Source organism: Apostichopus japonicus, chromosome 21 (genome assembly GCF_037975245.1).
Source record: "Apostichopus japonicus isolate 1M-3 chromosome 21, ASM3797524v1, whole genome shotgun sequence".
Lineage (NCBI taxonomy): Eukaryota > Metazoa > Echinodermata > Holothuroidea > Aspidochirotida > Stichopodidae > Apostichopus > Apostichopus japonicus.
This window is the reverse complement of record NC_092581.1, coordinates 6,016,631-6,030,842: the sequence shown is the minus strand read 5'-3', so window position 1 is coordinate 6,030,842 and position 14,212 is coordinate 6,016,631. Positions and strand designations below refer to the sequence as shown.

Here is a 14,212-nt window from a genome sequence, read left to right as displayed (position 1 = left end):
CAATTGTAAAAAGTGTCTATGTGAACGCAATATTTTGAATTGAAATCCTGTTGTTGTTTGCTATCTAATTAAAACTAGAGATTAAAACCGGTGATTAATATATTCATAAAGATTAACAATTCTGCTTAATATCGAGTCATCTTAATTGTTTTTACTCTGACTAAAAAGTAAGATAGCCTAGATAATTTTCTTTTTGATCGGTTAATTCCGGTTAATCGAAAATCATATCCGGTTATAATATAACCATGTCAACAGAATCATTGTAGAGCATTCGGCTTGCTAAACCTAAAATATCCATCGATAGACCAGTTTAACTAATGAAAACACTGCTCTATCAGTACTAGCCTAATCTAATAAGCGTATTTTGTTTCACCATAGTTCATAAAGGGGTTTGAAAAATATTATGGTCATTCAATTTTGTGGTGACGGCAAATATTGTACGGTATATCTTAAACTAGATGCCTGTGCTGTATAAATACAAATAGCTTGTATACATTAAAACAGAAGAAAACAGTGACGCCCAGCCAACTTTATGACTTATTTCTGATAAAGTTGTTTGGTGGCAAATACTTCTTTCTTCTCTACCTGCTATTCAACAAAAAATGCAAGGTTTGACTAAATTGATTTTCTATAATAGTTTTCGCTAACACCTTCATCAATTTCTGACCTTTACTATAGAAAACGAGAACAACGGCATTGTACTTCGTAACAGGATACGCATTGTCGGGATACACAATGTGCCCCTCGAACCGCTGTAAGCATAATAAGCATAGCAAAAACAAGAGCAGCAAAGTTCAGCCAAGTTTCTATTTGAGAAACTTGTTTTGATTGGCAATAGTTCGAAACAGTCTATCCACTTGTCTGTGCGAATAATATAGAACACATAAGCGAGATGAAGGAGTCATTTCCTTACCTCCCTTTTCCTTGCCTATACTTCTTCTTAACAGACATATATAGTTTGTTACCAATGTAGAAAGTTGTAAACATCTGTTTTTGACAACAACAAAAAAGACATAAAGAAAAATGTATGTATGATTTTTTTTATTTTTAATAGAAATAAACAATGATTAAAGTTTGAAATAAATTTGAAAATTCAAATGGCTATAACTACCGCTAAGTTGTGTTTTTGAATACTTAAAATGCTGAGCTACCTTTATAGTATATTTAAAACAGAATGCAAAATTGTTAGATGAATGACTACATCGTAACAGGTATGCGCAAATGTTATCTTTGTTAGATATTATGAACAAGTTTTGTTTACACGAGTTCTGCAGATACTGTTGACCATTGTTGAATTATGACCTTCACAAAAATTAATACATTTATACTCAGAATGACACCGTCTCATTGAAGTAGGAGACTTGTCAATGTTACATTTCCTCAGCTATGGTGGTCACTACGTTTTCACTTTTGATCTAGTTAACGTCACATGACTTTGACCTTAACTTATATCAAGGGGTTTGTCCAACTCAGAATGGGTAACCTACATGTTACCGTTCTTGAGATAAGGTAGATACCAGGTTTTCACTGTTTTATCCTGTTGATTTCAGATGACTCTTGACATCCAATAAAGTCAGTAAGGTCCTTATCTAATTTGGGTAAGCTATATGCAAAGTATTAGGGTTGCCAATAATACACTTTTAGAGATATGGGTGTTACAAGAAGGCAGCACACACACACACACGCACACACATACGCATACAGTGGCGTAGGAAGGTATTTTTGAGTGGGGGGGGGCTGAAGACAAATGGCCGGCCTGGGGGAGGGTCTAAGGGAAGGGGGTGTCCCCCTCCCCTTTGGAATTTTTTGCATTTCCAGGTGGCCTCAGATGCAATTTGGTGCAATATAGCACACTTCAAACCCACTCCATTTTGTAAACTTAATTTTGTATTTTCACCTGGCCTTAGATGCAATTTGGTGCTCCAAATGAGATTTTTTTTCTCATTTGGAAATGAAAAAGGGGTTTTCTGACTTGCGAACCGGGGGGGGGGGGCGGAATGATACTTCCGCCCCTCCACATTTTTCACTGGGGGGCTGGCGCCCCCCCTCCCCCAGCCCCCCGGTTCCTACGCCCTTGCACGCATACACGAGCCGTTTACATACGGCTCTGCACATATATATATATACGGCTCTGCATATACATACTCTCACACATAACTTATTACTAGGGATAAGGCTAGCTATGCCCCATTGCTAAAACAAAGAACCAATAGTACATGCACTTCATCGTTTTCATTCATGCAATAGTAGAACGAAAACGTAGAAAACATATTCCTCTGCTAAATACGCTAAAAATGTTGTGGATATCACGCTTTGAATTTTGCTGACCCAAAATTGCTCACGACTGAAAATTGCACCCATACAATAATAGACAGACCTGCAACTTGTTTACAATGGACGTACCACAGAGAAACGTTAAAGAGTAGAAATAGGAATCGGCTCGAACAATGCTGGTCATTCAGACATGTCGTATTCCACACACAAACTGTGGAAAAATTCAAATTGCAAATCTGCCAAGTAGACCTATTACAGAGAATGGCATCGAACTAGATAGGAAGTCTGAATAACAAGTAAATATTTGACTTGATCGGGTGGAATTATTTCTCAAAAGGACGGGAAATTTAAGGTGGAAGACATTTGCTAATCACACCAAATCGCATATACCGGTCATGAATACTGACAAGTCGAAAAACAAATTTCATGATCATTGCATATTATATGTGGCCTACATTTCATCATAACTAACTCTACAAAATGCCCTGGTTTGGGCACTCACATGACGACAAAAATATGTTTCCCGAACAACTATGGTTCACCACCATTCAAACGTTATATCCACAACATTTCAACGGATTTGGACAAACACTCTAGGAGGAGTAGCACTTTTTTACGTTTTCGGAAAATGACCTCCCGTGACTTTAAACTGACCTTCAAATTTAACTTACATAAACCACTGACGAAAGTTCAGCCAAATCGAATGGAAAATAACGACATGAACATGATTGTCATTCAAAGACGGTGACAAAAAGTGACAGAATTTCGGCAGAATCGCACGATCGCTATAGCACACCGGAAAGCTTTCAGCTGAGCTAAAAATATGTTTGCAGCTTGTGAATAGGACAACGCAAACCTTTGTAGTACATCCGGGCATAGGCGTACGAGGCGGGGGGGGGGGGCAGACTGCCCCACCCCCAAATTTCCAGAGGACAAGAAATTCGGGAAAAAGTCCTGAAAAATTCGGGCAGCCTAAGAGGGAAAAAATATATATATATATAAATATGTAGTAGCTTGCCCGAATCTTTTTCATATTTTTGCCCGAAAATTCTGTGGAGAGCGTTCTGTGTTATTTGTTTTGTGACATTAATAATAATACAGGCCTAATGATTTTCTTTATTTAGCATCATGATGCCCGAATATTTCCGTGTAACACCACCGTAAGCGCAGTTCATCTGGACTACCACGCTTTTTGCACTATCGCCCACAATTATTAACAGGGAACGCCGCTTACAATCGTGGTGACAAGCATGCATGGAAATTAGCAGTCTCTGAAGTGAAAAAACGCAGTAAACATTTTTTTCTAACTAGTCAGCTGTATACCTGGAAATCCCAGACAATAGTGTATATAAGAAACATTTTCTTTTTCATGGATGGTGGGGGGGGGGGGGCTACAAGCCTAAAGTACAGGTTTATCATATTCTTTGTTATTTTTTATACTTTTTTTGTGAGACAAATTGCAGTCTCACCCGACACAGCGACATTTTCCCGTTGAACAATGTATGTTTGTCGCTTAATCGTAAAAATAACTGCTGATTATTTATTATTATTATTTTAATCCGTTAATCCAAAACAATATAAAGGTTGTGACAATAAACAAGTTTTCAAGTTCGTAGAAAAAAACGGCCTCCAGCTGATACTTGAATCTATAAAGTCTTATTCTGAAACATTTATTGTTGGGATATGTGTATTTCAACAAGTACTTTTATTCAACTTAATACACATTAAAATTAAGAACGAACTAATCAACCACCACGTTATAAAAATGATATGCATGTTATCTCCATGTTATTATAAACAGTGTGTAATATGTAACTATATTGTAGATATGTAGTAAAGTTTATTTACAGATAAAAATACTCGGATACATAATGATGGTAAAAAAAGATATCCAGACTATACCAGTCGGTCCAATTTGAACACTATATATAACGTAGAAGTTTCTTTATGAACGCAATATTTTGAATTGAAACCCTGTTTATATTTGTTAACAATTAAAACTAGAAATTAAACCAGTGAATAATATATTCATTAAGATTAACACTTCTGCGTAATTATCGAATAATCACAATTTTTTTTTTACTATATGAATGAAAAGTACTGTACAAATATTTTGTAGATGTTGAAAAGATTAAAAAATAAAACATAACAAATGAAATATTGAGAAGTCACATTATTATGAAATAATGTTTATAGCACCTATCATGAACCTGCATCAAATGAAACTTTGTCAACTACTGAGTAAAGGGGGTTGGCTTCAAGTGACGAAACCCCTCAGAGTCTCGTTTATTGATAAAATTGTAGATATCAAATTATCAAGACAAGTTAAGGGTGTCATGATTGCTCAGTTTTCGGAAATCCAGGGAGGCGAGTGGGTCGTATACCCATTGAAAACTTCTACAAAGTTTTATAGACTACATCACTTTGATAAATTGCGATTCTTTAGTCAACATAGTGTCATTTCTATGGGATATTCTAGTATGCTCTCATTCTCTAGAGGCAAACATGCAAATCTAATTCAAATCCGCTGGATCTCTATTGGATCTCTATTGTTTCACTGTGAAGAGACATCAATCGGGACTAATGTTTCACGAAACTATATACAGAAAACACAGGTAAAGGTGAAAAGTATGGTACTGATTAAACAAGCAAAACTGTTAAGAAACGCGAACCCCAAAACCAAAGCCGTGAAGACATCTTCTTGAATCAAAGTATAAAAGAAAATGATTAATTAAAAAATTATTGTTTGATTCATAACAAACTAAGGTAAATAATATATAAATTCAGAAAAAAACCCATCTAAACTTTCAATGTTTTAAGAGAATTTAGAAATTTAGAAAACTTCTGTGATTTCATAAATATCCTGTTCATTTTCTTCAGTACCTCCTGGTTGTATGGCATCCGGCTCTATATAACCCTCCTCTTCTTCAACAAACGCCTGGTTCCTCACCGTGACGTCATATCTCGGTGCCTTGGGTGCTTTTTGGGTATTATCATTTTTATCTGAGTTTGGCGAGGGGAGATTGTTTTTTGTCGATTTGTAGAATTTGTAGCTGACAATAATTAAACTTAATAATACAAGTGTCATCATAACTGAAAGAAATATCACAACAGGTATGAGAGAGTTTATTAAGGCCCCATTAGAGCCACGTGACCCGTTTGGTTCCGCAGTTGTGTGGACTTCAGTGATCGGTGTAGTGACGTCAGCTACCATTATTGTCTGTTCGATCGTTAAGCTCTCTCCGTTTGTTACTGTACATTGGTATACACCTTCTGCACCCTTCTGTATGTTTCTTATCACCAGAGAGCAATTGAAGCAACTTTGGACGTGAAAAGATGATTTCCCCTGCCCTTGGGCGGAGGTCCCTGTAAAGAACTGCCAATCGACGTAGGTCACTGCTGGATCTCCACCAATAAAAGGGCAATGTAAATTAAGAGTATCTCCCTCGCTAACTTGTAAATTAAGATCTACATTGGGATCAAGCTTTGGTGCACAACGAAATTCATCTTCAGATAGAGATAAGAGAGGGCGTCCTGAAACAGCTGAAGGCGTCTCACATATTGGTTGGACTGACATATCACTGCTCAGCAAACTTCGGAGACGAGATGAATTAAAGCTAACAAACCTTTGATCACAATCACAATTCCAAGGATTCTCGTCTAAGATGAGAGTAACATCATCACGGTAGCCATTTTCCACATCCTCCTCTTGAAATCCAGAGATGCTGTTATTTTGTAAATTGAAGACGTAATTGCTGGCATCAATGTCGTTTTCAAACTGAGACAGTGTAAAGTTCTTTAGATTATTGTTTTTCAGTAGAAGATAGAAATCTCGTAGATAAAAGTAGGCATTAAATGCAGATGGATGAATGGAGAGTAGTCTGTTGAAGGATAAGTCTATTACGAATTCTGTATCGTAATAATAGTCAACATACAAAACAAGTGAGCCTTTTTCTAAATATTCAATCTGATTAAATGAAATATTAATCAGGATACTTTGTATATAGTCATAGCTCTCAATGTAAATTGCATAACGACTTAGTCCTTTAATGGCGTTATGAGAGAGATCCAAAAGAAAGTCATCACAATAAGGTTCAAAATACATCATCACTGCAGAAATCAAATTGTGACTGAAATCATAGCGGATGCAATAGGTATTATATACGCGTTCATATAATTCTGTTAGTTGGTTGTCAGTAAAATTCACCCGTTGGAAGTTCTCTAGTGGTCCACAAACGGTGGCGTTTGAAACTCCCAGACTGCTACAATCTAAAGTCCGGTTAAAACTGTTGCAATCACATGGACAAGTAGAACTGCAGATTTGAGAATTAACTCGATTCAAAGAAAAAACAGAAAAGAAGACGAGAGTAGACAAGAATGAAGGAAACATCTTGGCAGAAATTATTCGGTTTTCTATTGCTAAGTTATACCACAAAGATGTTACGAACATAAACTGATCAAAAAGTGACAATCTGCTCATATACGGTATACGTCGTAATATCACATAACACATTTATCTGGTTGTGTGTTGTATATATGAAAACATGTAAGCCAAACTAGTATATTATACAGGACTAAACAACAAAAAAGTGTCATTATATCGTTTTCGCTGAAACGCCTCATCAGTTTTGAGCTTCAGCTTTTTATTGAATATTGGTGACACGAAAAACAAAACGAAAACCAAAGACACGTCGCAATAGAATATGATACGCGTCGTTGGGCGCACTTTATGCACCTCGAACGTCGAACGATGATTATAACTCTGTAGAGAGTTTAGTAATATACCAGTTGCGGCAAGTCTTTTTAGTATGTGCAATCAAGTGCAGCGTGACAGTTTCGTTTCTATTTCAGTTTATTGATTCTCTTCTGATCTTCCAGAAACGTTTTTTTTATAGTTCAAGAAAAAACAACGATTGAATGCTGGTTATATTTTTACAGACACTACATTTTTGAAGATATTCACCAAGGTAAAATATGCTGAAGGTCTGGAATGCTCCTTCGTTTGAAACAAATGGCTTATAAAAATTAAAACAGAAGAGCCCGGCCAACTTTTTGACTCATATGTCAGCAGCCTGCATATAGTGGCATAATTCATATAGAGTCGATATATGATCCAACTGTGTGTTCTCCTGTCTCCGGAAATGTTAATACAAGTATAGTATCAATGAAATAAACAAACAAACAAACAGGGAGACATCTTTCTTACATTGAATTAAGACTATAAAGAATTAATTTTGTTACGTCTGCTTTAAGTGTTGTATTGTATGAAGTGCGAAGTTAATTGAGGCAATTAACCATTAAGAAAATTTGTGTTTTAATGTTGAGAAAATTGAGCTTGATTTCAAGAAACGAACTTTTCGGGTTCTCGTTAAAAATGTCAGGAAAATACATTATCATAATATGAGAAATTGATATGTGCTATAAAGAGAAGATGTTTCACTACTGATCCTGATATCGAGGGATGACTTTTAATTGCTGAACACTTTTTAAAAACATTTAGCAGCCACATATATAGTTTGAATGGATTAAGAATAGTAACTCAATGCCGGGAAGATGATATGAGCAGGGAGCTGCTACTCTAACGCAGCTCCCTGATATGAGTGTATGCTTCCATCTGTTATCACTGTATATTGCTATAATGATTTCCGATAAATTTGTTTGGTGGGCAAATACTTCCTTCTAACTCTATCTATACATTCAACAAAAAGTACCAATTTTGACAAACCTGATCACAGGTGATAATTTTAACAGTTTTCGCTAACACACTTCATCAATTTGTGACCTTTACTCAGAAAGAAAGAAAAAAACGAGGACAGCAGCAATGCACTTCGTAACAGGATATGCTTGTCGTGTTCACTATGTCTCCTCGAACGCTGTAAGGATAATACAAAAATCTGTTTGCACTCACAAAGGCGAACCTGGTAGTTTCATTGTCACTGTGAAGTTACAATCTCATAATGCATTCCATTAAAAAAAAAAAGACCCACCGATCCCTAACTGATTTTCTTTTTGGCAGCAACCATACAGTAATCACACAACCATGACACAATCTCTTCGGCAACAGTTATGGAACTTATTATGTGTAGGTACCATACAACTATTATGACATCTACGTAGTTCATACAGGCAAAAGTATACTTCATTGCCAAGAAAGGCATTTAAATTTGGTCCCTTCATAAAATCACTTGCATGTGTATCTATTTTGGTTTTAACTTTCTGCTACTTATAGATGTCTAAGATTGGGGTAACCTTGAACTATTATATTCATTATAATTCGAAATGTTATTTAAACAATTTATTCAAGTTCGTTAACAAAAACGGCCACCTGATACTTGAATCTATGAAGTCTTATTCTGAAACATTTATTGTTGGGATATGTGTATTTCAACAAGTACTTATCCTTTTATTCAAAAAATTAAAAAAAAAAACAGAAAAGAAGACGAAAGTAGACAAGAATGAACGAAACATCTTGGCAGAAATGTCTTTGTCAATTATAAATATAGGAAAATTAAAAACTATGCAAAGTTCACCACAAGACCAAAACAAAAAAGGAACCTGCTCTTATCCTGAAATATCGCTGAAATACTGTCCCGCCGAAGCTGTCTATTTTCGGCCGTGTGAAGATATAAGGGAAGTAAGTATGCGTAATTCTCCTTAAGTATAACACAACTCAACAATAGTAGCAACTTGGGACTTCTGCATTGTTTGTCACTGAAATGTCGAGAACTTCGTCGACACGCCTCATCAGTTTTTGACCTTAAAGGAATTAAGAACGATGACAGGAATAACGCCCAACAAAGTAGTAAGGATATTATAGGAGCTGACAGGGGAATTGAGGGGGGGGGGGCTTGGGAAGGTTACAAGACATACGATTTACCCTTCCCCTACAAGATTGTTGCTAAAAGTAAATTCAGGGTAATACCTCCTTTGTTTTGCATTACAATCGCTACCACTGAAACTAACAAGATGATGCTATACTTTACACCGTCTCACCCCTTGGATACCATCTGGGCACCATACCCCTTGGCGGCCCTTGCTCTTTCAGTCAATAATGTATACCCCTAACCAGAAAGCCCATTTTCTCCTCTGCTTAATTACGTTGAGTTTACAATGCTTTTAACAGTTGGCTAATTTTAATAGACCAACACGAATTTGCAGTCATGCTATATCAAATCAAACTACAGTATAAAATGCTTCCCGATAGGTTATGAGAGCGGTATTGTACGGAGAGCCAAACGTTCCATAAATGTCGAAAAAGAAAGTGAAGTGTCCAAGTTAATATATATATGTCCAAATCGATATCAACATGTTACAATTCGATATCAGCATGTTACAATTCCATATGAACATGTCGAAACAAAATACAATATGCCATTGCGTCTATCAACATGTCAAATTCAACATCAGCATGTCGAAAACTTGTAACAGCATGCCATTACTACATTGGTCATGTCAACATGCTATATTTACGTCGTGCTATAATTTTGGCACTTCGGCGCGCGCCAACGTTTCGTATATGTCGAGATTTATTTCAGTATGTCCAAAACTTGTGTCAGCATGGTGAGCGAAGAGTAGTGAAGTATTGCCATGACAACGTTGCACATGGTTCGTGTCGTTCACACGGTACTATGGTTGAATATACTGTAGCGGAAAGCTACGACTTTTCCTTAGTGAGATACGTTTCGTTCCCTCAGGGGTTACATCTGTTGCGCTCCGCGGAGGTAACGAAAGATGTTTATCCGAAACAGGAACAGGAACTGATTACGTAATTTTGCTATATCGATGTATTCCCGTGATTGGCATAGGCAGGCACGGCGGTGGGTGTGTGAGTCGATCCCATTGGTCGCAACTCATCTAAAAAACTGTGACCTTCACCTGCAACAGACATACAGTTTAAGTACTGTAAAAATATTAAAGCATTCTGAGTACTCTTAATTTTCATGTAACGTTTTTTTAAGGGCAAATGGCACATAACCTGCTAATTATCTTAGAATTTGTTCCTCATGTTTTTCAACAATTAATGTATCTTCCAAATTTATGTCGTCTGGAACATCCAGCCTCTCAAACTCTTCAATCATCAGCTTCACCATAAATTCAACTATATCCTGTAGCATGAACATTTCTAATGTCCTCGGCGGATGCAAAGTTTTTTGGCAGCCATGTTTCGTGTTAAATTAATTTTGTTAATTTTATAACACTAGGTTCCCAATGCAATAACAAACAGCACTAACGTTATTTGCCTAACGAACGAAGAAAAGTTTTATTTCATTTCATTAATTTTTCCATTTCCTCACAATGTTTATATAATAATAGGACTGTGAAGACAATACCATGCAAAGAAAATAATAAGTAATAAATCATATAAAAGAAAAATAATGGAAATTTCGGAGAGAAAATGGTGGAAGGGCTTGGAAGCCGTAGCTTGTACAAGAAGCCCACCAAAAATAAAGATAACAAGTATAAAGTATATGGGCAAGATAATAAAGCCCCTTACACTTGACTAAAAGTACCTATTTCGCCATTACTTGTTCATATATTGCGATGAAATATATGCTGAGATAAACAATTAATTATTAAATACGAATCTTCGCATGATTCGGTGAGAAATGAAAGATATATTCCGATCGAAATTCTTACAGGTATGCGTAACGCAACATATATGAGTACTGTGTATACTATTTCAATTACATATACGTTAGGATCGGAGTGTCTGTTGTTATGTTGTGAGGGACGCTATATACGAAATGACCTTTGAACCAGGATTACGTAATAGCTGATGATGGCTTTACCCGTGTTTGTGCCCTGAGGCATGTTTACTTATGGCGATCAAATTTTGTCGGTTACAATGATACTTCAAAGTGGGTTTTCTCCTTCTGTTTATAGCTCCATGATTCAACCATAGTACCGTGTGAACGACACGAACCATGTGCAACGTTGTCATGGCAATACTTCACTACTCTTCGCTCACCATGCTGACACAAGTTTTGGACATACTGAAATAAATCTCGACATATACGAAACGTTGGCGCGCGCCGAAGTGCCAAATTATAGCACGACGTAAATATAGCATGTTGACATGACCAATGTAGTAATGGCATGCTGTTACAAGTTTTCGACATGCTGATGTTGAATTTGACATGTTGATAGACGCAATGGCATATTGTATTTTGTTTCGACATGTTCATATGGAATTGTAACATGCTGATATCGAATTGTAACATGTTGATATCGATTTGGACATATATATATTAACTTGGACACTTCACTTTCTTTTTCGACATTTATGGAACGTTTGGCTCTCCGTAGTATTGAAGAATTTAACACACATACGACCCCGGATGTGTTATACCTGATTAATTCACTATGGCTCTGGCTTTGATTACAACGTTTCTGTATGCTGCCGTGTTGGACGAATCTAACCGTAATAGTTGAATTACCGACTTTGCAATCCGCGTTATAGTCACTTCCGACTTTGCTATCCGCGCGCGGCCCCCCTCACAATTTGGCCGGTAAGATTGACTGCATTGTTTTCACATTCGGGAAAACAAAAAGTAGAGGAGTGGTCTGCAAATGAAAGGGTCAGTATTTTGACAATCCTGGATCATCAGTCGGATAATTCAGGATAATCGACAGACAACCCGGTAACAAGGGTAATTTCTCTCTTTGTATTGAAGTCCGTGGGTTGGCCTTCCCTGAAGTTTCCACCCGTATTCCAGATTTTTCAATATCAAAAAGAGGGCAATCCACGGAGTTGCATATCTCATCGCCAGCAACACTGATTCTAAATGAACAAATTTATAATTAGCTACGTCATCTGATGGCAACGTGAAGCTATTACATGACTTCATTCTGAGGCTGGGAGTCCTGACTCCAAAATCATACTTGAAACAGTAATATTTAAAATTTTCCACTTTTTTTGTTTGAACTAACTTTTAACACTAGAAAGATTACCCACTCATAGCAGGGAGTTGTTATGGATATACTGACAACTCCCTGGCAGGGAATAAAACTAGGCTACGCGCCTATGCACAATGCAATATATAGATAGATAGATAGATAGATAGATAGATAGATAGATAGATAGATAGATAGATAGATAGATAGATAGATAGATAGATAGATAGATAGATAGATAGATAGATAGATAGATAGATAGATAGATAGATAGATAGATAGATAGATAGATAGATAGATAGATAGATAGATAGATAGATAGATAGATAGATAGATAGATAGATAGATAGATAGATAGATAGATAGATAGATAGATAGATAGATAGATAGATAGATAGATAGATAGATAGATAGATAGATAGATAGATAGATAGATAGATAGATAGATAGATAGATAGATAGATAGATAGATAGATAGATAGATAGATAGATAGATAGATAGATAGATAGATAGATAGATAGATAGATAGATAGATAGATAGATAGATAGATAGATAGATAGATAGATAGATAGATAGATAGATAGATAGATAGATAGATAGATAGATAGATAGATAGATAGATAGATAGATAGATAGATAGATAGATAGATAGATAGATAGATAGATAGATAGATAGATAGATAGATAGATAGATAGATAGATAGATAGATAGATAGATAGATAGATAGATAGATAGATAGATAGATAGATAGATAGATAGATAGATAGATAGATAGATAGATAGATAGATAGATAGATAGATAGATAGATAGATAGATAGATAGATAGATAGATAGATAGATAGATAGATAGATAGATAGATAGATAGATAGATAGATAGATAGATAGATAGATAGATAGATAGATAGATAGATAGATAGATAGATAGATAGATAGATAGATAGATAGATAGATAGATAGATAGATAGATAGATAGATAGATAGATAGATAGATAGATAGATAGATAGATAGATAGATAGATAGATAGATAGATAGATAGATAGATAGATAGATAGATAGATAGATAGATAGATAGATAGATAGATAGATAGATAGATAGATAGATAGAATACGCATGATGAAATGTTCCACGTGTTGGATAGAAATAATAGTAGAAAAGATAAGGACAACATGTAATGTCTTTAAATCCAACATAATATTTGGAATAGAATAGATATAACTACACGCTACACAAATTTCGGACACCCTGGTCCTTCTTCAGGTGTAAAAAGAGTGATTGAAATGAAAATCGGTCCATCCGTACAGGAGGTGTTTCTGGCACACACACAATCTTATTTTCTACTTTATTAGCTACAGCCGATGACATTTCTTGTAATCAAACCCTTTGCTTCGACACCCAATGACTATTGTTCTCTATTGTTTGACAACTGATGTCAGGAATTTTTTTGGTCCTATGTCATCAGTTGTGAGGCCTATAGACATGCCCAGACCATTGATATTGAAGTATGGAGAATGACTTCGTTCGACATAAACCGAAGCCACCCATCATAACTGATGGCGCTTTGCAAGTACTACAAGACAGTACCGGCGTGTAATACAAACACTACGTCTTTGACATAACTAAAATGATAAAGTTGACATATCTCACTCGACATGGTGATATCGTGTGCCGCATGTTGCTGCCAAAATCGTCAAAAATGTGGCATTGGACTCTAGTTTCACAGGAAAATTCTGAGGAAACGATAGTATAAGCAATAGCATAGGAATTTAATCACTAGTGTCGTCTGCTCAGCTGCTGTATTGTTATTCACTGGACCCTGGATATACTTAGCCATGGCCCTAGACCGGCTTCGGCTGTCATTTCGGATGTAATACGACTAAATTATTACCACCTCATTTTACTTAAAACTGTATCCCTAACAATAGATCTACATGCCAGAATGACATGGGATAACGGTTATGATATCCTGGGCTTATCACTAACAATTTAAAACTAGGAAAATAGGCTACTACCCGCTTTGCAACATTAAACTGAAATCTG

General features: G+C 36.1%; 1 long non-coding RNA gene across 1 annotated transcript; it reads right to left on the bottom strand.

Moving 5' to 3' along the window:
* Window positions 1–5,858: 5,858 nt before the first annotated feature.
* Window positions 5,859–8,593, bottom strand: LOC139962969 (uncharacterized). Its single transcript, XR_011791409.1, has 2 exons — window positions 6,386–8,593; window positions 5,859–5,999 (listed from the first exon to the last, which is right to left on the bottom strand). It is a non-coding gene; the product is annotated as an uncharacterized lncRNA (long non-coding RNA).
* Window positions 8,594–14,212: the final 5,619 nt, after the last annotated feature.